This window comes from Megascapheus bottae, chromosome X, assembly GCF_031878675.1.
Source record: "Megascapheus bottae isolate mThoBot1 chromosome X, mThoBot2.hap1, whole genome shotgun sequence".
NCBI lineage: Eukaryota > Metazoa > Chordata > Mammalia > Rodentia > Geomyidae > Megascapheus > Megascapheus bottae.
Genome location: NC_143547.1, coordinates 37,934,826 through 37,959,339, shown reverse-complemented (window position 1 = coordinate 37,959,339; position 24,514 = coordinate 37,934,826). Strand labels below are relative to the sequence as shown.

General features: G+C 41.8%; 1 long non-coding RNA gene and 1 pseudogene across 1 annotated transcript in view; one reads left to right on the top strand and one right to left on the bottom strand.

Moving 5' to 3' along the window:
• The window catches only part of LOC150040879 (uncharacterized), a 117,145-nt gene that overhangs the window by 3,246 nt on the left and 89,385 nt on the right, over nucleotides 1-24,514 (bottom strand). Inside the window, exon 2 of the long non-coding RNA XR_016533874.1 lies at nucleotides 1,747-1,925. This is a non-coding gene — a long non-coding RNA (uncharacterized LOC150040879). The remainder of the gene's footprint in view (nucleotides 1-1,746; nucleotides 1,926-24,514) is intronic.
• LOC150040880 (sterol carrier protein 2 pseudogene) lies at nucleotides 20,034-21,218 on the top strand (annotated as a pseudogene).

Sequence of the window (24,514 nt, the reverse complement as noted above, 5' to 3'; positions counted from 1 at the left end):
GAACTCTGGAGAGGGTTGGAGGACTGGCCGATTCCTTTTAAATGTGTTAGAGAAGAGGTAAGTGGCCAAGTGACTGGCCATTGATTTTGAGCAATAATGGTGGCATCAGCTCCTGTATCCAAAAGTCCCTCAAATAATTTTCCTTCTAATTTTAAATGTAATAGGGGTCTAGAAGAGGTAATGGCGTGGACCCAGTAGGCATCGGAGGAGCTGAAATTAGAGGATTCTCTAGACTTTGAGAAGCTGGGGTTATTGGTATTTGGGGGTAATAAAGCCAATTGAGCGATTCCCTGTCTCGGATAAATGGAGACGGGGCCGTCCTGTGCAGAGGCCACGATTTTTATTTCCCCTGTGTAATCATTATCAATTATGCCAGGTGAAATATTAAGTCCCTGAATTACTGACCTGCCGCTTCCTAAAATAAGACCAAATACATTTGGCGGGAGGGGCCCAAACAGCTGGGTTCCCACTTCAGGTGTTCCAGGAAAGATATTGACCTTGGCTGAGAACTGATTTTGCTAGGGTTTCCCAATTATTAATTGTGAGATATTGTGAGCATAAGATTTCCAACAGAGACACAGTAAAGGGGGCAGTCGGCCCGTAGGAGGAAATAGCGCTCTTCAGTTCTTTAATTTGTTTAAATTTAAAAGGCCGGTAATAATTCGGGAGCTCTGATGATTACTCGGGGGCCTCTCCCTCCCTTTTCTTCTGACTCCTCACTCTGACTATCGGATTGCCCTATTTGATCTTCTTGAGGGGAATCGTTCCCTGATTCCTCTCCATCCTGTTCCGGGATTCCTGGTTCCTCATTTTGGCTTGCCGCCCTGGGGTAGTTTATCTTGAGACCGAGTGACTGGAAAGGCAAGTAAGGGAGGGGCCTGCTGCTTTACAGGAGATTTGTATGGGTTCTTTAAGGGCCTAACTTTTAACTGGGAGGAGACGTCTAAATCAAGCTGAGGCAAGGCCTGCAATAAATTAGCTTGATCCTTTTTGGCCTTGAAAAAGAGTTGGAAAGGGCTTTTGTTTCCTCCGTTAACTGTTTCACTGCTCGCTGAGTGGTGTCAAGGAAATTCTGAGAAGGCGGGGTTAATTCAGTGCTGATGGGAGGCACAGAGGCCTAAGGCGGGGGTGGTAACCACCATATCGGTATCGGTCTCCCTCATAGGTAGCAGCGGCTTCCTCTAGGGAAGTTTGGTCCTCAGGGGGAAGTTCCTGAGTGGGAGCTGTCAGAACGGGGTAAAGGGATTTTTTTTATGAGGATTAGGGCTTTCCATCACAGGCATGGGGATAGCAACTGAGGGACAGGGGGATGGGGAACGGGTAGTGGCAGTTACTGGTTTAATATCAGGAGTAGTTTTAATATCAGGGGTATGCGACCATGACGACGCAATGCTTTTGCAAAAACTCTCTCCATCTTTTATGGCCTGTGAAGCCTCGGGCTGAACATGCCTTCTCTCAAGAACCTCTCTAATTAATTTCCAATAAGTGAAAGCAGTTACAGGGACTTTCTCTGGTCCAAACATTTCATAATAGTCCTGTAAACAGTCCCCTACACACTTCCACCGGGCCTCATCGATAGTGCCCTCCTGAGGGAGCCACGGGCATATATCTCCGAGGAGAACAAAAAATTGGGTGAGATCCTTTTTCTTAACCCTAAATCCTTGTGTTTTGAATGAAGCTTTTAAGCCTTGAACAAACAACTCTTGCTTACTAAGTTTCTGTCCCATTTTGTCGAATTTCTCCTACCTTGGCAGCAGACGCAGGCGGGTGCTCCTAGTCCTCCGAATTTGGGGTGGCTTCACTGCGCAGTCCTTCTCGGTGGCGACGCTTTAGGTCGGGGTTCCCGTGCCTCCAGCCCCACGTTGGGCGCCAATCTGCCCCGGCCCATGGGGTTCAGTCAACTGAGACCCGAGAGGGAGCCGTACCTAAATGAGTGGGACAGACAAGACAGTGTTCTGCTCAAGGTCTGTTTATTGAAAGTCAGAGGGGGTTTATATAGGGCTCTAAAGCAGGAACTAGGCTCAGCGAACTTTTAATTTGCAAGAATCTCATTATAAGCAGGAAAAGGGGGTTTGCACGAATCTCATTATAAGCAGGAAACCGGGCTTGGGAAGACAGGACATGGGGCAAGTCGACTTGTCGAGATAACACTTCAAACATTTCTTAACATAAATCAGAATAGTCTATAAATCAACTGTCAAGATAACAGTCCAGATGTTTCTTAACACAGGGCAGAGCAGCTTAAAGCTATTTGCTAAGCCTATCATATTAAAAGTCCTAGGCAACACGTTAAGAGACCCAGAGGCAGTCTCCAACAAGCCTAGAACTGAAAAACTTTGCACAAGTATTTGAAGATATTTTAAGCTGGGCACAGGTAGCTCATGCCTGTAATCCTACCTACTCAAGAAGCTGAGACCTGAGGATTACAGTTTGAAGCTAGCCCAGTTAAGATATATAATGAGACTCTTATCTCCAATCAGCCACCAATGTTCTAGAAGTGGAGCTGTGGCTCAATACAGAGTGCTAGGCTTGAGCAGAAAACCTCAGGGATATTGCCCAGGTCTTAAGTTTGAATCTTAGGCCAGCCCATCTCTCTCTCTCTCTCTCTCTCTCTCTCTCTCTCTCTCTCTCTCTCTCTCTCTCTCTCTCTCTCTCACACACACACACACACACACACACACACACTCAGTAGTATTTGAATTAGGGAAGGGAAGGGGAACAACAAGATGCTGAGACAAAGGATAAAGGGTGAATCAATGTAACAGCAGTAAGTTCAAGACAATATGTTAGGAATTGAGGTGGGGAAGAGGGAAGTTCGGAGAAAACATGGGAGGGGTAACAATGTTTCAGAAGAAATGTACTCACTATCATAAGTATGTAATGGTAAGCCTGTGTAAATCCCTCTCACAATAAAATTAAACTTAAAAATAAAATTATCCATTAATAAAAGAAATAATATAAAATTAATAAAGTATTATGCAGAGACTTGTATGGAAAAATAATACCTGGTAATATTCTGTGGCATAAATTCATAAACTCATAAGCTTATTTCAATGCACATGAAAAATAGTAGGAATTGAAGAACCTAACAATTTCATTAGTGGTTAGGAATATTGGGGAATTCTCAGTAACTGCTTTCAGGGCTTATATTAGCAGAATGTTGTATTGACATAGACAGTAAATGATGGGGCAGGTGTGTGACCTAGTGGTAGCATGCCTGTCTTGCATGCATAAAGCCCTAGGTTTAATTCCTTAGTACTGCATACACAGAAAAAGCTGGAAGTGCTGCTGTGGCTCAAGTGGTAAAGTGCTAGCCTTCAGAAAGCTGAAGAACAGTGCCCAGGCCCTGAGTTCAAGCTCCAGGACTGGCAAAAACAAAACAAACAGAAAAAGACACTCAATGAGCTTTTAATCCTTAATCTGTGATATACAAATAGGTAGCTGAGCAATCCAGAAAACTGACACCAAGGAGTGGGCCAGGTGCTGATGTCACTATATATGTGAGATGTGGAGGAGTCCTTGGAATAAAAGTGATTGGAGGAATTTGGATGCACAGGCTGGAGGAAGCCTAAGCTTCCATGAGCTTAGTGGATGAATCTGGTTTGGGTTCAGCAGACAAGAATCCTGAGAAAAATGTGCATAGCAACGGTCATGAGGTTGAGTTTTATACTTAAAATAATGATTCCACTGGGAACTGGGCCAGAGAAAGTTTTGGTTTTTGTTTTGGTTTTATTTTTTTGGTCAGTCCTGGGGCTTGAACTCTGGTCCTGGGTGCTGTGCCTGAGCTCTTCAGCTCAAGGCTACTACCCTACCCCTTGAGGCACACCACCATTTGTGGTTTTCTGGTGTTTAATTGGAGTCTCAGGATCTTTAGTGCAAGGGCTGGCTTTGAACCACAATCTTGAAATCTCTGCCTCCTGAGTTGCTAGGATTACAGGCAAGAGCCACTGCAACCAGCAAACATATACATATATATATATATATACACATACATATATATATTTGAATATAAATATATATTTGCCAGTCCTTGGCCTTGAACTCAGTGCCTGGGCACTGTTCTTGGGCATTCTCAAATCTAGAACTCTAGCACTTGAGCCACAGCACCATTTCTGGCTTTTTTTTCTATGTGTGTAGTACTGAGGAATCCTGCATGCTGGGCAAGCACTCTACCACTAGGGTAAACTTCCGGCCCCCAGCAAATTTTTTTTATATCATGTCACATAGTTTGGGTCCATAATGTCCAGGCTCTAATTCTGTAGGGAGTTTGAGATCAAAGCAATGGATTTGTTGGTGAATCATGTTCCAAGAGAGTAATTATTTGGGATGTAGAATGTTGATTGAGGGCAGATTTTCCTCGGGTATACAATGAGAATCAAGGAGGGTGAAAGAGCAGGGTGAAAAAATATTGAAAATTGGCAGTTTGAACACACAAAGAGATGTCTCAGGTATACTACCAAAGAGAGTGACAAGAAGAGTGCAGTTGCTTATTAGTTGTGTTTGTGTTTTTAAAAATTTCTAAGCAGCTGTGCATTTGTGTCAGAACCTATGAAAGAAGTCAGGAAAGCATGTCTGAAATCTGAAGGTTACTGCACTTGTAGTTTCTGTTGTGTAATATTTCTCATCATTTCCGGATCAAAAAAAAAAAATGAGAACCCTAAAGTTTTTTACCTTGAACAAACTAAGCATTTTTTTTTGCCAGTCCTGGGGACTCAACTCAGGGCCTGAACACTATCCTTGGGCTTTCCTCAAGGTTAGTGCTCTATCACTTGCACCACAGCACCAGTTCAAACCCAGGTCATTGTGTATGCTAGGGAAGCACTGTACCACTAGGCCAAACTTCTGGCCACCAACCGAAGATCTTGATACAAAATTAAACTCTAAAGGAAAATAAGATAGTTAAATGTGACTATCAACTGTGAACACAGTACCCCTGAAAAAGACATCAGAATAACAATTATGGTTTCCATAAGCAGAGAACACACAGCATCACATAGGAAGGCTAAGGTCATGTAGGGAACTGTGAACACTGACAGGAAGTCAGGGGCTTGCTGGACTACACTTCATTTACTGAAAGAAAATGCCCATGTGAAAATATGACTGCTATTGACAGATGTCCCGGAAAGGGTGAAACAATGGAGATAGGTAAATGATCAGTATTTGTTAGGGGTTGGTGACAGGGAGGGTGAATTGGCAAAGGAGGCAGGATTTACCATAATGAACATGATCTGTTCACCAGGAAAACACCACACCCAAGTGGTCAAGCAGTTTAAGAGTTTTTACCAAAAAACAAAAACAGAATTGGACATCTAATTCCAACAGGTTACCCAACACATACCATATAAGTGGGAGAAGCATATGAGAAGGTATGTAGGCTCAAGAAGTAATGTACCCACTACCTGTAGAATGTAACTGTAACTGCTTTATATGTCACCACGACAATAAAATCCAATTTTTGAAAAAAGATAATACTGTTAGGGGCCGGAGAGTGAGCCCACCAACATGAATTTAGGGTTTGAAGTTTATTAAGGCATTGCAGCTAACACTGTGACCCCAAACAATGGCACTAGATGGGCTTATAAGTGAAAACACCTCAAATAGGAGTTGCAGGGTTCCAGTATAAGGAAACCATCTGCTCCTTTGAACCAATGGGTTTTTACAATGGTAATTGCACATTACTCAGCAAAAGGTGGGCTCTTTTGAACTCCATGGGAGGTCTGGGTCATGTTCTTGGCTCAGTTCTTGCACTTTCAAGTCTATGGATTTTTATTCTAAGGGACCCTTACACATACCATCTAGGGAGATCTTGCATCCTTTGTGTCTCTATTAAATAACTGATGAGGCAGGAATACTGTTAGGCAATATGTAGACTTTGCCAGAAAACACACATGGACAACCTGTTATACAGAAGAAAGGAGTGTATTGTCAGTCTGGCAAGACTCCTGCTCACAGGCAAGAAGAAGGGTAGCAGCAATTGTGTTGGGTACCTTTTATAACCTGTGGGGCTTTCCAGATTCTGCTACCTTATATGGCCATAGCTGATCAAAGGAGGATCATCTCAGGTGACTTCTAAGACCTGCCAGGTTTAAGAGGACCTTGATACCGTCTATAGATATAGCTCAGCACCAAGAGACTGTCACAGAAGGAGTTGCTGGCTAATTACTTACTACCACTATGGAATGGGCTTAACATTGCCTAGGAAACAAGCATTCTGAGCTAGGAGAGAGGGGGCCACTTGGCCTGCAACATTGCCATTGAATACAAGCTACTCAAATCCTACCTCAAATCCTAGCCATTCAGGAGGCCGAGATCTGAGGATTAAGGTTAAAAGCCAGCCTGGGCAGAAAAGGACAATTTCCTGAAGAAAACGGAACTGGGGCTAGGCTCAATTCTCCATACCCACAAAAAGATAATGAAAATGTATCAGGCGTTACTGCTTTGATTGGTGAACTTGGTCTCTGGTTGAAAAATGAAAATCTTATGCAGCAAGGGATTTTAGTCATTCAAACTATTTTTTTCAAGCATGAAGGGCGGGGCAGGAGCTGGGGAGTGTTGGACAATGGAGCAACACTGCCATCTAATGGCTAGAGAAACCAAGAGCCACAGCACACGCTGGAAACGTCATTGTTCCACTTTCATTTTTCTGACCTTGGCCAACAAGGGGAAAGACAGAATCACCACTGGCAGCAATGCCTTCAAATGGACCAGGAGAACCATCACTGAAACTAAAACCTTATACATCGCCTTTTCAGCCACAGCTAGATAATCGTTAATGGATTGCCTGGTAAATGAACCATACTTGGATAGGTGGTGTTGCCATCTAATAGCCAGAGAAACAGGGATCCACTTCTTCCTGGGGAAATGTCATTGTCTTTTGTTCTATTATTCCCAAACCTGGCACTGAAGGATTCTGGTAAAAATGACGGCGAAATAGAGAACCATCAAGAGTATCAATACCTCCAAGAACAGTAGGAGAACCATCCATGTGGAAGGAAGCTTTCCAGAGTTCTGACCTTGTAATCATGGGAACAGCTTCAAAACTTCCTTTGTGCACCAGAAATATGCAGGTTGCTCTGGGCTATGATGGGCAGCGTCGGGGTCTGGGGACCTGAGCACTGAGATTTCTGTCCACGGCCTTCTTGGACGATTCCATCAAACGCTCCTCTGCCAAGTCTGCTATTGTGTTAACCCAGGCCTGGAATTCCAGGTAAAAGACTCTTGCTGCCTGACTAGCAATGAGCATTAGATATTTTTAGTATTGCAAATGTTTAGACTCTGTCTGATCACCATCACTCCTCAACCTTTGGGACCTGCTCAGCCCCGCCCCCGCATGCTCCTCCCACTCATCACAGCCAGCAGATGCTACTCAGTCACACTGGCAGACCTCCTGAGCCATCACCCTGAAATCAACTGCAGGCCTTAAGACTTCTCCTGGCTGAACAACTGCAGTTATAACTTCCATTTGGAGAACATAGTGCTAATCACCTTCTGATTTTGCCTTCTGACATCATGCTTGTGATGATAAGTGAGGGAAAATGGCTGAGACTTCATTGGACCCTCACACACGGTCACCAGTATCCTCCAATCTTACCCTTCTCACTTTTCCTGCTGTCACAGAGACTTCCTGCTGCTCTCACTATGGTTTCAAGGACAGAACTTTGTAAAGGCTAATGGATTGCATAGTAAAGAAATTTACTTGGACAGGATTTGTTGCATTGCATAGTCAATTAGTTCTTATTCAAGTGGATTCAGGTGTTCAGATGTCCTTAACCAACAGGTTTTTTTGTTTTGTTTTTTGCCCTTCCTGGGGCTCTAACTCAAAGAATGGACATTGTCCCTGAACAAGTTTTTTTGCTCAAGACTAGCACTCTACCAGTACAGAGTGGATACAGAGCCACTCTCAGATTTTTCTGTATATGTGGTACTGAGAAATAGAACCCTGGGCTTTATGCATGCTCAGCAAGCATTCTACCACTAAGCCATATTCCAGGCCACAACATGAATTTTATTTTTCTCTTCTTGTTGTTGTGGTTGTAGAGCTTGACCTCAAGTCCAGGGTGTTGTTCCTGCATGATCAAGGCTAACATGCTCTACTTACTCTAAGCCCAGCTCTACTTCAACTTGATTTTTCATTTAAAAAAGTGTTTTATAAAAACACTCAGACCATGTGGACAAGTTCTCTTTTTCTCTGCTAGATGAAAGTGTTGCACCATGGTTAATTATGGACAGGCCTTTCCTTCATGCTGGGAAACAAAAAAGGAACACAAGTTTGCAATTTACTTAAAAATTTATACTAGCCATTTACTTTTTAAATCAATCCAGCAAATGAAAATTCCAACAAGCTTCAGCTACTGGAATAGTGACCAGGTAACTTCCTTCAATGAATGGTGTTGGGGTAGATGAAGGAGTGTGGTGATGGCGTTGTATGGTGATTGAAAGTGGACATGTTAAATTGAGATCTCTTTACATCAGCACTTATACACAGTATAGTATGAGATCTTACCTATATAAAGAATATCCTATTAGAAAGCATTGCAAAATAATTTAGCTGAGTCAAATATTGCATAATACATTGAAATAAAGCTATATTAATATTTGTAACCTTAAATGGGTCACCAATTTTTCTTGTATATTTTGTGAACATATCTACAATTAAGGGCTAGCTAAGGGAATGGTTCTCAGCTCTAGTATTTGCCATGGTTCTGCATTATGAACCTCCTGGACCACAGAGAATGAAATATCCTTCAAAAATGAAACCGAGCAGGTTGGGCTGTCTCCTGCCTATAATCTTAGCTACTCAGGAGGCTGGGAACTAAGGATCAAGGTTCAAAGCCAGCCTGGGCACAAAAGGACCTAAGACTCTTACCTCTAATAAATCTCTAGAAATCAGGAAATGGGGCTTGGCTCCTGGGTAGGGCTGTAGCCTTGAGCTGAAGACCTCAGGGACAGAGCCCAGAAAAAGGTTAGGCCCCATAATCCCCTTTCTTTTTTTTTTTAAAGATGAACAATAAAGTTGTAGTACTTCTGTCCTGTCCCCTACCCCCATATACACACACTGGAATATTCCTTAGATCCTGCCATTTTGGACAACAAGGATAAGCCAGGTCACCATTATGCTGAACATACAGAATAGAGCAATAGAGGGTGCCTCTGGCTATTCTACTCATTTGAAATGGAAGTCCTTTGTTTCCAGCCATGCAGGACTCTCAACTATGTTCTCTGTGTTTCTCATGGGAACTGATACCTTTGTGGGTATTTATACAAGGAAGGAAAGACAGTGTCTTCAAGTCCTCTGCCATCAAGAGCCTTTTACCTTTTAAATGGCTTACCTAGGAGCCAATTGTCAGAAATGATCTCCATCAAAGCCCTGAAGTTAACAGGAGGTGGTCTTGATGTCATTCCGACTTCCTGTCCAGCCTAGAACCCACCCAAAGTGCCAGAAGCAGATATGTCTTCCACAAGCAATGAAAACACTATGTGCATTCGTTTTCAACACTATTATGACGTTAAAGACAGAGGCAAAACATTACCCCTACATTCATTAGAGAGTTCACATTCATTAACTCTTTGAAAGACAATTCAGATAGCAATGCCTTTATTCCTTGAGTCAATGTCATTTAAGACATAAATTGGAGTTGTGTATGATGACTATTTCCTGTCATATAAGCTACTCAGCAGGCAGATATTGGGAGGATTGTAGTTCAAGGCTAGCCTGGACACAAAAGTTTGTAAGACCCAATTTTCCTAAAAAAGCCGGATGTGTGGGATGTACCTGTACTTCCATACAGGTAAGAGGTGGAGATAAAAATCAGAGCTCTCTAAAAAACAAAGATTATTTTAGGAAATGTGTTTGATGTGGTGTAGTGCTTCTCTAAAAAGTGGGATGCCCTGAGTCCACACCCCAGTGATATCAACAAAACAACTTAAAAAAAAAACTAATGAAAACTCAAAACAAAATTGAGTCAATGCTATATGAAAACTGACTATATGACAGCATTTTCTTAATTCAGAATATGTAAAAATCTAACATCTTTTCATAGCTTCTTATTTTAACAGAGTTTATACATTGGAAATATTAGTTCATAGGTAACAGCCTGACAATAAAATAATTTCTAATAGAAGGTCTAATAAATAGTCAGGAAATCTGGACAAATCGAGTAACTCCAATTTTTGTTGGGGGAGGGAGGTGGTCAAAGGACTTGAACTCTGAGCGTAGACATTGTCCATGAGCTCCTCGGCTCATGGCTACCTCCTACCCCTTGATCCACAGAGCCACTTGCAGTTTTCTGGTGGTTAATTGGAGATAAGAGTCTCATGGACTTTAGTGCCCGAGCTGGCTTTGATCTTCAAACTACAGATCTCAGCCTACTGAGTAGCTAGGCTGATTTTTAAATAGATAAATCATATATTCAAATAAGATAATAAAATCTTTTTTTTTTTTTGGCCAGTTCTGGAATTGGACTCAGGACATGAGCACTGTCCTTGGGTTTTCTCAAGGAGAGAGCTCAACCACTTGAGCCACTGCACTACTTCTGGCTTTTTTGTATGTGTGTGGTACCAAGGAATACAACTCTGTCTTTCCTGCGTGCTAGGCAAGGACTCTACCACTAGGCCAAATTCCCATCCCCAAAAAATCATTTTTCTAAAATCATTTCTCAATGCCAATTATTGCATTCACTACAGAATTTATGTCTTTTCAGACCCTGTTGTACTGTTAATCTCCTTGAATCCCCATTGAACATCTAAAGTGAGATTTCACTTTTACCAAATACAGAAATAAAGGGACTGCTTGTTGGTATCTTTCTGTTTGGAGATGGTGAATGCATGTTCTTAGATTCTGTCTAATTCAATGTTCTCTGGGTCTTATACCATACTGATCCTTCTCCAGATGAAAGCTGGAGGAACTGATAAAACTATTGCAAGACACAGGGCAAGGAGTTTGGCCTACTGGTAAGAGTGTTTGCCTATCATGCAGGAAGACCCTGTACCACATACAGAGAAAAAGCCAGAAGTGGTACTGTGGCTCAGATGCTCCAACCTTGAGAAAGGCCAAGGACAGTGCTCAGGATCTAAGTTCAAGCCTCACGACTGGCAAAAAAAATATTGCACGTCAGGCTACTTTCTATTTTTTTTTTTTGTGGCTGTTGAAGGAGTAAGTGTGCACATAGGTGACTAATTCTCAAGCTGGATGTGTGTAAATACGACTCTTTTTGTGTGTACTCCCTGCCCGGGTCAGCCTGTAGAGTGATTGTAACAACCTTGTAAGCACCATAAGCCATAATACAGTCAGTGCTATATAACATGTTCCATTGTACAAGTTCTTGCTTTTCACTATCAGTGAACAGAATCAGAACAAACAACCATTTCAATAGTCACCTGAAGTGTGATTTATACATGTGTTTTCCAAATTGGTGAATAATAATTAAAAGATACCAAATGTAACCAATTTTGAAGAACATTGCTATGTGGGCACCAGTGTCTCAAACCTATAATCAATTCTAGCTACTCAGGAGGCTGAAATCTGAGGATTGTGTTTAAAACCATCCCCTCCGGAAATATACGTGAGACTCTTACCCCCAATTAACCAGCAAAAGACTGAAAGTGGAGCATTGGCTAAAGTGGTAGAGCACTAACCTTGACCAAAAAAAGCTCAAGGACAGTGTTTAGTGCCAGGACAAGTGTGTGCACACATGCACACACAAATACAAACACAGACACAGAACATCACCTTGCATTGGTCCTTCCAATGTTTTCTCATTGCTGATTTACACAAAAACTTGTCATGAGCCCTGTATTTGTAAGCCTAGTGAACATGATGTGACTGGAAAAGCCACATAAACATAGCAAATTTTGTTATCATCATCTACTAAACAGTATTGCCAAAAGAATAAAATTGAAGAAAAAGTCAACCCAGGTTCTTAATAAATGGAGGGTATCAATGACTAGTAAAAGAAAAAGTAACACAACTATTAAATAAATAAAACACATTTTCCTTCCTAAATTCAGATAAAGACAGGCTGTCTATTAGTTGACTTAAGACATGGAAAAAATCCAACAGAAAGAGGAATCAATGTTCCTTGTATTACATAATTAAAAGACAGTCCATCTGCAAGAAACAAGGAATGGTGGTGCACTCATGAACCCATGCTCAAATCATGGTCAGAGACCAGCCTGGTCAACTCATCTCTGCACATTCAGGCAGCAGATAGATCTTCAGTACTAGGACAGCACAGTCTGGTGGGCAGTGGGATTGCTACTCAAGAACAGCATAGGCTGAGAATATGGCTTGGGCATAGAGTGCTTGCCCAGTGTACATGAAGCTCTGGGTTTGATTTGGCCCTATCACATACACAGAAAAAGTTGGAAGCGGCACTGTGACTCAAGAAGCAAAGTCCTAGCCTAGATCAAAAGAAGCTCAGGGACAGTGTCCAGGCACTGTCAAGCCCCAGGACTAGGAAAACACACACACACACACACACACACACACACACACACACACACACACACACGATGAACTCCAAACCTTGAAGGCATCTAGAGGGTGCCACAGTATGTCAGCACCAGATCCTCCAGTCTGGATTGTATACCAGGTCCACTGCCACATAATTCCTGGAAACAGCTGCAGATAGCAAAACCAGGGTTTTCTCAGTCCTGGGGCTTGAACTCAGTGCCTGCTCACTATCCTTGAGCTTTCTCAAGGCTAGCACTCTACCCCTTGAGCCACAGCACCACTTTTGTCTTTTCTATGTAGGTGGTACCAAGGAATCAAACCCAGGGCTTGTTGGCAAACAATCTACCACTAGGCCACACTCCCAGCCCCTGTGAATATTTTTGCTCAAGGCTAATGCTCTACCATTGTAGCCACAGCTTCAGTTCTAGCTTTTTGTTAACTGGAGATAAGTCGTACAGGAAATGGAAATTGTGTGAAGCACCCGCATCCCTGTCCTGGTTTAGTAAGTGCTCTGGACATCTTAATTTTGTCTGAACTATGGGCCATGTGGTCCTGTGAGACATGAAGTCTCTCTGAATACAGGGAGATTCATTGTCACTGGATGGAGATGACATTTAATGAAGCTTCCCTTTAAATATAGGAACTCTTCACTTACGGTCCTTGACTTTGAGCCAGAATAAGATTTTCTGAACAAGTCACTATGGTAAGGAAACTCGGCAGAGCTTTCTTGAGTAAATAAACAGGCAATAGGACAAATAGACAAAAAGCAGTCAAACAATAGGGCAGGGGCACACTCTTACTGAGTGTGGGTGCTCTCATCGGGTGATGGAGAAGCAAGCAGCTCCTTGGGCTAAGGGTATTCATTGGATAAAGTCAGGGGTCTGGCTTCAGTATTATGCAGAGATAGGTGCTTTGACTTTGCTCTAATGACACCTGGTGTTACTTTTGAGTTTCCAAGTAAGAATGTATCCTGCCATACAAGCTTGAGAAATGAGGCATCCTCTTATCTTTCTGTATTTGGGACAGGTAGCTTAAGTTTTCTGAGGAAGGCATATATTCTGTCAGTTAGCTGTTAAGTTGGGTGAGATAGGCGTCCCTCAGGAAGAAAGGTTTTTTTCTTTGAAGCAAAGAGGATTTGTAAATAACCTATTGTTGAGTTGCCTTTACCAGGGCCCTGTTTCCTTCCATCATCCCTCTTCATTATCACTCCCAGCTCCAGTGCCATGATTAGCCATCTGGTGTCACCTCTCAGGAAATTCTTCTTCCTCACTTCCTGCTGCTTGTCCTTTGTCAGAGAGATTTTGCAACATAGCCCCATCCCAAATTCCATTATGTTATGGAAAGTAGTTAAGGGAAATAGCAAGTGTTGAAGGAAGCTAGAGACTGGCATCAGGTTGGTTTGCGAAGAATATTAGCCAAGATCTGATCAGTGTTTACTTCTGAAACAGTAAAAGGACAGAATTCCTGACCACTTTTAATTCCACCCTTAGAATTCTGGCCATGTGTAGGCTATCAGAATGGTTTTGTTACCCACTCATACATTTTGTTCCTTATCAACAGACTTGATCTGTAACTTTGATTAACCTGTCAACCAAAAACACATGTCCTGTTTTGGTAGTGTAGCTATGGCAAAAACTTTTTTTAACATGCTTGAATCTAAGAAGGTTCATGATTTCCAAGGGGCCTGATTATTTTTAAATTCAAAGTTAGTAAATAAATTAAAAGACATTAGATACATGTAATGGGACTTGAAAGAGTGGCTCATACGGTTTTGCCTAGGAAGCATGAGATCAACTCCCCATGAAGTCACTTATCCCCAGAAAGTTTACTACATGGGGTCATGTTGTATAGCTCTGCTCTAAATTAGGATCAGGTGCTTGACAACTGGCTTTTCTAGGTAGAATTCTAAGTCCTAGAGGTCAAAGACTTTTTTTTTTTTTTTTTTTTGCCAGTCCTGGGCTTGAGCTCAGGGCCTGAGCACTGTCCTTGGACTTTCTCAAGGCAAGAGCTCTACCACTTCAGGCTCAGCACCACTTCCTGCTTTTTTTCTATGTATGTGGTACCGAGGAATCGAACCCGGGTCTTCATGCATGCTAGGCAAGCACTTTAACCACTAGGCCAAATTCCCGGCCCAGGTCAAAGACTTTTACAAAATAATTGGCTTTTTTTTTTTTAAGGCAAGACCTTTTTCAAAAGATCTTGAGAGGATACTACTTTCTTCTGTTCTTTACCTGTCAAAAAACTAGGTGCAGGATTTGAAGAGTAACTATTATACCTATTTTTCAAAAGATGTAAACGATGTTAAAGATTTAAAAATTCTTTCCTCTCAGAAACTCTTAAGTGCAAGTGTTTATTGTAATACAGGGAACCTGAGGTACCTAAAAATAAAGGAGAGAGTGCATTCCCACTAGGAAATGAAGTAAAATAGCAGATCACCACATAAGAGTTACAACATTGCCTTGATGTTTGACATTGCTGTTAGGGCCATCGAGTTTACTCTTTCCATTTCCTGAATGATCTTGCAAACATCATTCAGTTGTATTTGTTTTCATGGTTTTAAAGTACTTGGGACGGAACTGAGGGCCCTGTGTATGGCAGACAAATGCTGTACTTCTTTAGCCCTAAAATGTGTATTTAGTGTTTGCAGATTTAAGAGGGCTTACCAAAAGATCTGGAGATATTTCCTGCAGGAAATGTCTGTTTTAGCTACTTCTCACATTAAAGTCTGATTTCATATTTTTTCCTAATTAGTGTTACTAGTTGTTTCTATGGAGTAGTGTCTAGTGAAATTTTTTATGTTTTAGTTTTTGTTGTCAGGGTAGTGTATAGAGGGGTTTCAGTTACAGTCACCAGGTAGTAGGAACATTACTTCTGACACATTGATACCCTTCTCATGTTTTTATCCCCATTATCCTCTCTCTGCCCCCTTATTTTGCATTTTTAAGTCAAATTTGTCTCTAATACCAAAAAAAGACTTTTTGCATTCAGCAGTGACTTATCTCCTTTTACTAGTTTGTAAAGGTTTGGGCTCAGTGTGAACATCTTTCATGTTTATAGTAAGTGAATTTTTTTTCAAATTTAAAACTGCTTGATTTTTTCTAAAGAGCTGTAACAATTATAATGCTTAAATAAACCATTTATGAACATTCACTGGAGATACACTTTCTTTTTTAAATTTATTTTTACACTGTAGTTTGTTTTACTGTAGTTTGTATTTTGTGGTAAAATGTAACTCAGATTTCTACAGGCCTTGTATCTTCTGTAATAGGTTTTGATAAAGTTGGACCAATTTTAAAAGAAGGAAGTAATGTACCCACTACCTGATGAATGTAACTGTAATCCCTTTATATGTGACCCCGACAAACAAAAACAAAGATGATACTGGTAAGGGTCTGAGAATGAGCCCACAGATGTGAATTTAGGGATTGAAGAAGTTTATTCAGGTGTTGCAGCTAACACTATGATCTGGAAGGAGGGCACAAGTTAAGACTTCTAAGGGTAAACTCCCCAAATAGGTGTGAGATGCAAGATTCCAGGAGGAGGAAAACTTTTGCTCCTTTGAACCATAGGGCTTTTACAATGGTAAGTACACATTCTCAGCAAAACACTGGCTCTGTTGCACTCTGCAGGAGGTCAGGGGATGATCTTGGGGAGAGAGAATTGGGTCTCTGCTTGAGTTAGAGAAGAATTGGGATTTCCTGTTTTTGCATTCCTTAGTTCTCAGTAAGGGGTCAAGTTCCTGGCTCAGTTTCTGCACTTTCAAGTGTAGGGGCTTTTTATTCTAAGGGACCCTTACACATACCATCTAGGGAGATCTTGCATTCTTTTTATCCCTAGCAAATTAGGAAGCAGGAATACTGTTAGATAATGCATTTTCGTGGGATATATCTTAGTTGTCTTAATTGTCTTTAGGTAGTTGTCTAAAGGAGATTCATTTAACAAGTCAAATTTTGTACAATAAGAGTTGAGGACATGCTGAGTTGAGCCATTTTAGCTTTTTCGTTCTTTCCCCAGTCTACCCCTCTCCATTGGTCATCATTTCCAAAAGTAAGTCCTAGGATTTGGGCTGGGAAAATATCAGCACAACGAAAAAAACAAAAACAACTGGAAGGAAAGCTAAGATGGGGGAGGGGAAGGAAACAAAACAAAAAAGAAATGTCCCAAACAGTTCGAAACATCTTTTTTGAGCTGGAAGAGTGGGGAAATTGCCGGAAAGAAGTGCGTGGAGAAACTCTGCCATCTGCCATCCACGGAAACATTGACTCGTGTATAGTGGAGGACATTTTGCTTTCTAGGAATTTGTTATTTTGGAACTTCCCGCCGGCAAATCCGTTTTAGCTTTCATTTGCTAACGGGATCAAGAAAAGGCACTGAGTGTTAAAAAAAAAAATTCAAGACATTCCCTAACACAACGACAGCGTATTATATAAAATTCGTAGGCGAGGACCCAGCAGACAAATGTGGAATTCTATTCGTTTGGGGACAGGTGATTCAGGCTGGACAGGTGACAACCCCGCCACCCACAGCCCTACCCTCCCAAGGATCAGTACTAGTCACCAAGCACGGTTTAGTCATTTCCAATCACACACGAAGCTCAACAGTCAATAATCAGACTTGGAAGAAAAGTACATGCAGCTCCAGGAAGGACACTGGCAGACTTGAACACTGGTAGACTCCTGAACAACCAACATTGGCTCAGAATCAGTGGCAGATTTGAGATGTGGCCTAGATATTCAGTATCTTTGGCTAAGACAGCACTATGGAAAGTTAACTTCCCAGAGGTGGTTCTCCTGGCCTTTTGGGAGCTTCTAGAGAGTCCTTTGGATCTATTGTAAATCCCCAGTAAGTCCACCATTCTTCACCTGCAGGTTCAGGACAATACGAAATTTTCTCTAATTGCAGTGCTTGTCTACTGTACGACCATTAGATGGCAGTGCTGCACCGTGTATTCAATTTGCTCTGTTCATTCCCCTCCTTTTGTGCTTCAAAAAGAGGAGTAGAAGTGTTACCTACCAACAGCCAAGTCATAAGGCCTAAAAGCCTGTTGTTCTTACTGAATGGGATCTCAGTCAATACAGAGGGCTTTGATTGCTGGAACTTCTGCTTTTAGCAACCACTATGAGGGGATTCACTCCTCATGATTTTACAATCTTTCACTGGAAACGGACATTATTCCTTAATATTGTAAGGAAGTACTTTACCCTCACAGAGGCTGGAGAATTGTCACAGTACAGAGGTAGAAGGGATAGTGGCCCCCTTTGTAGCTTATCCCAATCAGACCCAGGGCACTGTCTCAGCTTTTGTGCTTGAGGCCTCAGCCCCACTTCTTTCTTATTTAAAAGTATTATCCTACACATTCAATCCATAGTTTCCAGCATGCACACGTGCTTCATCCCCTTATATACTTGCGAGAGCTCAATACAGAATCAGGATGTAATGTTCAGTGTCACTAGGTGAGAGCTACTTAATTTCTAATCTGACTGTGCTGGCAAAGGAGCTGTCATGTCCCCATACACAGAGACCAAAACACAGGATCAAAACACAGGCCTCAGCCTTAATGGGATTTTTAACTAATCTCCATATGAAATTCAGAGAACAACAAAACCTGAAAATTCAAGTAATACAGCAATATTAACTCCATACCGAAAGTAATACTTGGTAAAATTGCAACAAAATAGAGGCAAGATCCTATACAGAGGCCCAGAAAACACTGTTGAGAAATATAAAAATAGGCTGAGAGCTGGAGGCTCATCTATGTAATCCTAGCTACGCAGGAGACTGAGTTCTGAGGATCACTGTTCAAAGCCAACCTGGCACTAAAGTCCAAGAGACTCTTATCTCTAACCACCAGAAAACCTGAAGTGGCCCTGTAGCTCAAGTGGTAGAGCTTTAGCTTTGAGCTGAAGAGCAGATCCAGTGACTAGGCCCAGAGTTCAAACCCCACATCCTCCCCCCCAAAAAAAAAACAAAAATAGCTTGTAAGTAGCAGGCTAGCTACATTATAAGATAGCAAAATTCAAATATAATAAATGGGTGCATTTCTTCTCTCATTGATCTATGGACTCAATGCAATCCTAATGTAAATCTGCTCAGCCTAGAACGTAAAAACTTTGCACAAATATTTAAAAGATATTTTAAGTTGGGTACAGGTGGCTCATGCCTGTAATCCTAGCTACTCATAAAGCTGAGACCTGAGGATTACAGTTTGAAGCCAGCCCAGTTAAGATATATAATGAGTCTCTTATCTCGAATCAACCACCAATGTTCCAGAAGTGGAGCTGTGGCTCAAGGCAGAGTGCTAGGCCTGAGCAAAGAAGCTCAGGGATATTGCCCGGGTCCTAGGATCAAGTCCTAGGACCAGCCCATCTCTCTCTCTCTCCCTCTCCCTCCCTCTCTCTCTCTCTCTCTCTCTCTCTCTCTCTCTCTCTCTCTCTCTCTCTCTCTCTCTCTCTCTCTCTGTCACACACACACACACACACACACACACACACACACACACACACACACAGAGTAATATTTGAAATAGGGAAGGGAAGGGAAACAACAAGATGCTGAGACAAAGGATAAAGGGCGAATCAATGTAACAGCAATAAGTTCAAGACAGTATGTTGGAAATGAATGTTAGAAATTGAAGGGTTTGGGAAGAGCGAAATTGGGAGAAAAACATGGGAGGTGTAACAATGTTTCAGAAGAAACAACTTATGTAAGTAATGGTAAACCCTCTGTAAATCACCCTGACAATAAAATTAAATTTAAAAATAAAATTCTCCAGTAATTAAAGAAGTAATATAAAAATTAAAGTAGGTGTGTGACCTACTAGTAGCATGCTTGCCTTGCATACATGAAGCCGTGGGTTCAATTCCTTCGTACTATGTACACAGAAAAAGCTGGAAGTGCTGCTGTGGCTCAAGTGGTAATGTGCTAGCCTTGAGAAAGCTGAAAAACAGTGCCCAGGCCCTGAGTTCAAGCGCCAGGACTGGCAAAAAAAAAAAAAAAAGCAAAGAGAAAAAGACACTCAGATTTAATCCTAAATCTGTGATATACAAATAGGTAGCTGAGGAATCCAGAAAACTGACACCAAGGAGTGGGCCAGGTGCTGATGTCATTATATATGTGAGGTTGTGGAGGAGTTGTTGGAGTGGGAAGAGGTTGGAGGAATTTGGATGCACAGGCTGGAGAAAGCCTAAGCTTCTATGTGCTTACTGGGTGAATCTGGTTTGGGTTCAGCAGCAAGAATCCTGAGAAAAAAGTACATAGCAAAGGTCATGCTGATGAGGTTTCAGGTTCAAATGATGAGGCCATTGTCAGTTGTTGGACTTGAACTTTGGGCCTGGGTGCCTTCCATGAGATCTTCACCTTAAGGCTACTGAGCCACGAGACCTACCCCTTGAGCCACAACACTACTTCCAGTTTTCTTGTATTTAAATGGAACTAAGAGTCTCAGGGATATTAGTGCCGGGCTGGCTTTGAACCTCAGTCCTCAAATCTTAGCTTCCTGAATAGCTAGGATTACAGGCATGAGTCATGGCACCCAGCAAATATTCTTTATATGGTGTCACATGGTTTGGTTCCATGGTGTCCAGGCTCTAATTTTGTAGTGAGTCTGAGTTCAAAAGCAATAGATTTGTTGGTGAATCATGTTCCAAGAGAGTAATTATTTGGTACATAGAATGTTGATTGAGGGCAGATTTCCCTCAGTGTATAATGAGAATCTCAAGGAGGGTGAAAGATCAGGGTGAAAAAATTTTGAAAATTGGCAGTTTGAACACACAAAGAGATATCTCAGGTATACTACCAAAAAGAGTGACAAGAAGGGGCAAATATAATGTAACCCTTCTATTAATTACAATTAAAAATATATGAAAAAAAGAGTGATAAAAAGAGTGCAGTTGCTTATTAGTTGTGTTTGTGTTTTAAAAAAATATTCTAAAGCCCAGGTCCGGCAAAAAAACAAAAAAAAAAATAAAAACCGAAAAAGGGGCTGGGAGTTTGGCCTAGTGGTAGAGTGCCTGCCTTGTATGCATGAAAACCTGGGCTCAAATCCTCGGTGCCACATACATAGAAAAAGCCAGAAGTGGTGCTGAGGCTCAAGAGGTAGAGCTCTAATCTTGAGAAAGTCCAAGGACAGTTCTCAGACCTTGAGCTCAAGCCCAGGACTGGCAAAAGTAAATAAATAAAAATAAAAATAGACAACCTGGGTCTCGGTGGCGCTGTGGTCGTCACCCTCTACAGGATGGGCTTCCCGGAGTCCACCAGAACAGAAGATTGCGGCTGTACCCACCAGCTCTGCAGGTAGCGGATTCAAGGCAGATCTTATCTTCAAGGAGATTGAGAAGAAGCTTGAAGAAGAAGGTAAACAGCTTGTGAAGAAAATTGGTGGTATTTTTGCTTTCAGGGTGAAGGATGGCCCTGGGGGTAAAGAAGCCACTTGGGTGGTGGAAATGAAGAACAGCAAAGGATCAGTGGTTCTGAACTCAGATAAGAAGGCTGATTGCACAATCACAATGGCTGACTCAGACTTGCTGGCTTTGGTGACTGGGAAAATGAATAGTCAGTCGGCCTTCTTCCAAGGTAAATTGAAAATAAGTGGCAACATGGGCTTGGCAATGAAGTTACAGAGTCTTCAGCTTCAGCCAGGCAAAGCTAAGCTGTGAGGACCACCTCTGACAGCTAGGGAAACCAAGACGAGATATCTAGACCCATCTCCATTTCCTGTATTATCACAGCCTAGATCAAAATCATACACGGGCAACTAGCATAAGTTAGACTTGTTGTTAAATTGAGGTGGTGGATCATGATTTCCCTAAACTCTGGGTAAACAGGATCTTGTGGTGTATGACTGCTTGGTGGAATTGCAAACAATTATGCATGACACAGTTAATACGGCAATTATGGTTTTGGAGTGAGTTTGAGTTTCAGAATAAAATTAGGAATAGTATAATCTTAGGGATTATGTAAACAAAAGCTCTTACTTTGCTTAGAACTAACTATATATAAGGTTCATTCTACTGAAGATTCAATTTAAGAATTTTCTTTGGGCCCAGCTTGGTGGCTCATTCCTGTTATCCAACCACTCAGGAGGCTGAGATCTAAGGATCACGGTTCAAAGCCAGCCCGGACACTGAAGAACGTGAGAATCTTATCTCCAATTAACCAGTGAAAAATGGGAAGTGGGGCTGTGGCTCAAGGGGTAGGGCTGTAGCCTTGAGCTGAAGAGCTCAGGGTCAGTGCCTAGGCCCAGAGTTCAAGTCTCACGACTGACCAAAAAAAAAAAAAAAAGAATTTCCTTTGGGAGAACTAGGGTGAAAACAGAATACTAGTAGCTGAGCATCAATTAATGTTGTACACTTGATAACTTTCATGTATTTTTCATTACTAGTTCTTAATATTCTTCATCTGCATTGGGATTAAATGGGGAAAAGAACTTAAAAGTTTTGCATATCATACCATCAGAAACCATCTTCCCTCCCCCCAAAAAAATTATGATCAAAGCTTGGGGGAAATTTTGTAGTGGAACACAGGCCTATTTTTAAAGTAAAAACTATTTTTAAAGTGGGTTTATTTCTTGAAAAATCAGGGTATTAGAATCATATAATGTTGTTGCAAATACATTTGCTTTTCAGATGCACAGTTTTCACATTATTTCATTAAGTTTATTAGGTTCTCAGCCTTTTACTATCATTTTTCTTTTTCCTATGCTTAAGTAATTATGCATATTTGCCTTTTCTTTATATTCTTATGTTAGAATACACATGGAATAAAAATAATGCTTTTGGAAGAATATTTAATAGAAAACAAAGTAGCTCTTCCTGAAAAAAAAATAAAAATAAAAAAATTCTAAGCAGCTATGCATTTGTGTCAGAACCTATGAAAGAAGTCAGAAAGGCATATATGAAATCTGCAGGTTATTGCACTTGTAGTTTCTGTTGTGTAACAATTTTATCTCATCATTTCTGGATCAAAAAATGACAACCCTAAAGTTTTTTAACCTTGAACAAACTGAAGATTTTCTTTCTTTTTCTTCTTCTTCTTTTTTTTTTGTTGTCAGTCCTGGGGACTGAACTCAGGGCCTGAGCACTGTCCTTGGTCTTCTTCAAGGTTAGTGCTCTACCACTTGAGCCACAGCACCAGTTCTGGCTTTTCTCTGTATGTGGTACCACGAAATCAAACCCAGGTCTTTGTGCATGCTAGGCAAGCACTGTACCACTAGGCCAATCTCCTGGCCACACACTGAAGAGCTTGATACAAAATACAACTCTACTTTAAAGGAAATAAGATAGTTAAATGTGGGTGACTATCAACTGTGAACACAGTACCCCTGAGAAAGGCATCAGAATAACAATTATGGTTTCCATAAGCAGAGAACACACAGCATCACATAGGAAGGCTAAGGTCATGTAGGGATCTGTGAACACTGACAGGAAGTCAGGGGCTTGCTGGACTACACTTCATTTACTGAAAGAAAATGCCCATGTGAAAATATGACTGCTATTGACAGATGTCCCGGAAAGGGTGAAACAATGGAGATAGGTAAATGATCAGCATTTGTTAGGGGTTGGTGATAGGGAGGGTGAATTGGCAGAGGACACAGGATTTACCGTAATGAACATGATCTGTTCACCAGGAAAACACCACACCCAAGTGGTCAAGCAGTTTAAGAGTTTTTACCAAAAAACAAAAACAGAATTAGACTTCTAATCCCAACAGGTTGCTACACATACCATATAAGTGGGAGAAACATATGAGAAGGTATGAAGGCTCAAGAAGTAATGTACCCACTACCTGAAGAATGTAACTGTAAAACCTTTGTTATCCTGACAAGAAAATACGATTTTAAAAATAGATGATACTGGGGGCTGGGAGTTTGGCCTAGTGGTTAAAGTGCTTGCCTAGCATGCATGAAGATCAGGGTTCGATTCCTCGGTACCACATACATAGAAAAAAAAGCCGGAAGTGGTACTGAGGCTCAAGTGGTAGAGCTCTAGCCTTGAGAAAGTCCAAGGACAGTGCTCAGGCCCTGAGCTCAAGCCCAGGACTGGCAAAAAAAAAAAAAAGCTGGAAGTGATGCTGAGGCTCAAGTGGTAGAGCTCTAGCCTTGAGAAAGTCCAAGGACAGGGCTCAGGCACTGAGCTCAAGCCCAGGACTGGCAAAAAAAAAAAAAAATAGATGATACTCTTATGGGTCAGAGAGTGAGCCCACCAACTGTTGCTCCTCTCCGGGGCAGCAACACGGGAACAGGGAGGGACACACAGGGCCAGCCTGTAGTCCCCCGGGAGCCCTCCCCCAATCACCGGGGAAGAAAAAACCACGCTGAGTCGGAAGCAGTGTTAACCATGAAAGCGCATCAGATCTCTCTGCTTGATCTCTTGTTCTCTGATGCTCTCCTCACTTTATTGTGTCAGACAATTAGTTATATACTGTTAGGGTAGGAGAAGGTGGGAACTGGGAAGCTAGCCAATAGGAAGAGGGCCTCTGTGCTACCACTAAGGGTCTGGGTGGGGCTTTCAGGTACTGGGCAGGACAGGTGCAGGAAAGCTCGCGAGACTTGAGCTGCTGCGAGACCCGGGAAACTGCGGGGGGTTCAATCGAGTCATGTACACAGAGATGCCTTAAAGAGAGGTATGCAAAAGGACCGAATGCCTGGTCAAAGCCCTTTAATTGCAGCTGAGCCAGAATCAGGCTTCAGGGATGGAGGCTAGGCCCCAACAACCAACATGAGTTTAGGATTTGAAGAAGTTTATTAAGGTGTTGCAGCTAACACTGGGACTCCAAACAGGGGCACTAGATGGGCTTAGAAGTATAAACACCTCAAAGAGGAGCAAGTTGCAAGGTTCCATTATAGGGAAAACATCTGCTCCTTTGAACCAAAGGGCGTTTACAATGGTAATTACACATTACACAGCAAAACATTGGCTCTTTTGCACTCCACGGGAGGTCAGGGGACATTCTCTGCCAAACTGGGTCTGTGGTTGAGTTAGAGAAGGACTGGGATTTCCAGTTTTTGCATTCCTTAGTTTCCAGTAGGGGTCAAGTTCCTAGCTCAGTTTCTGCACTTTTAAGTCT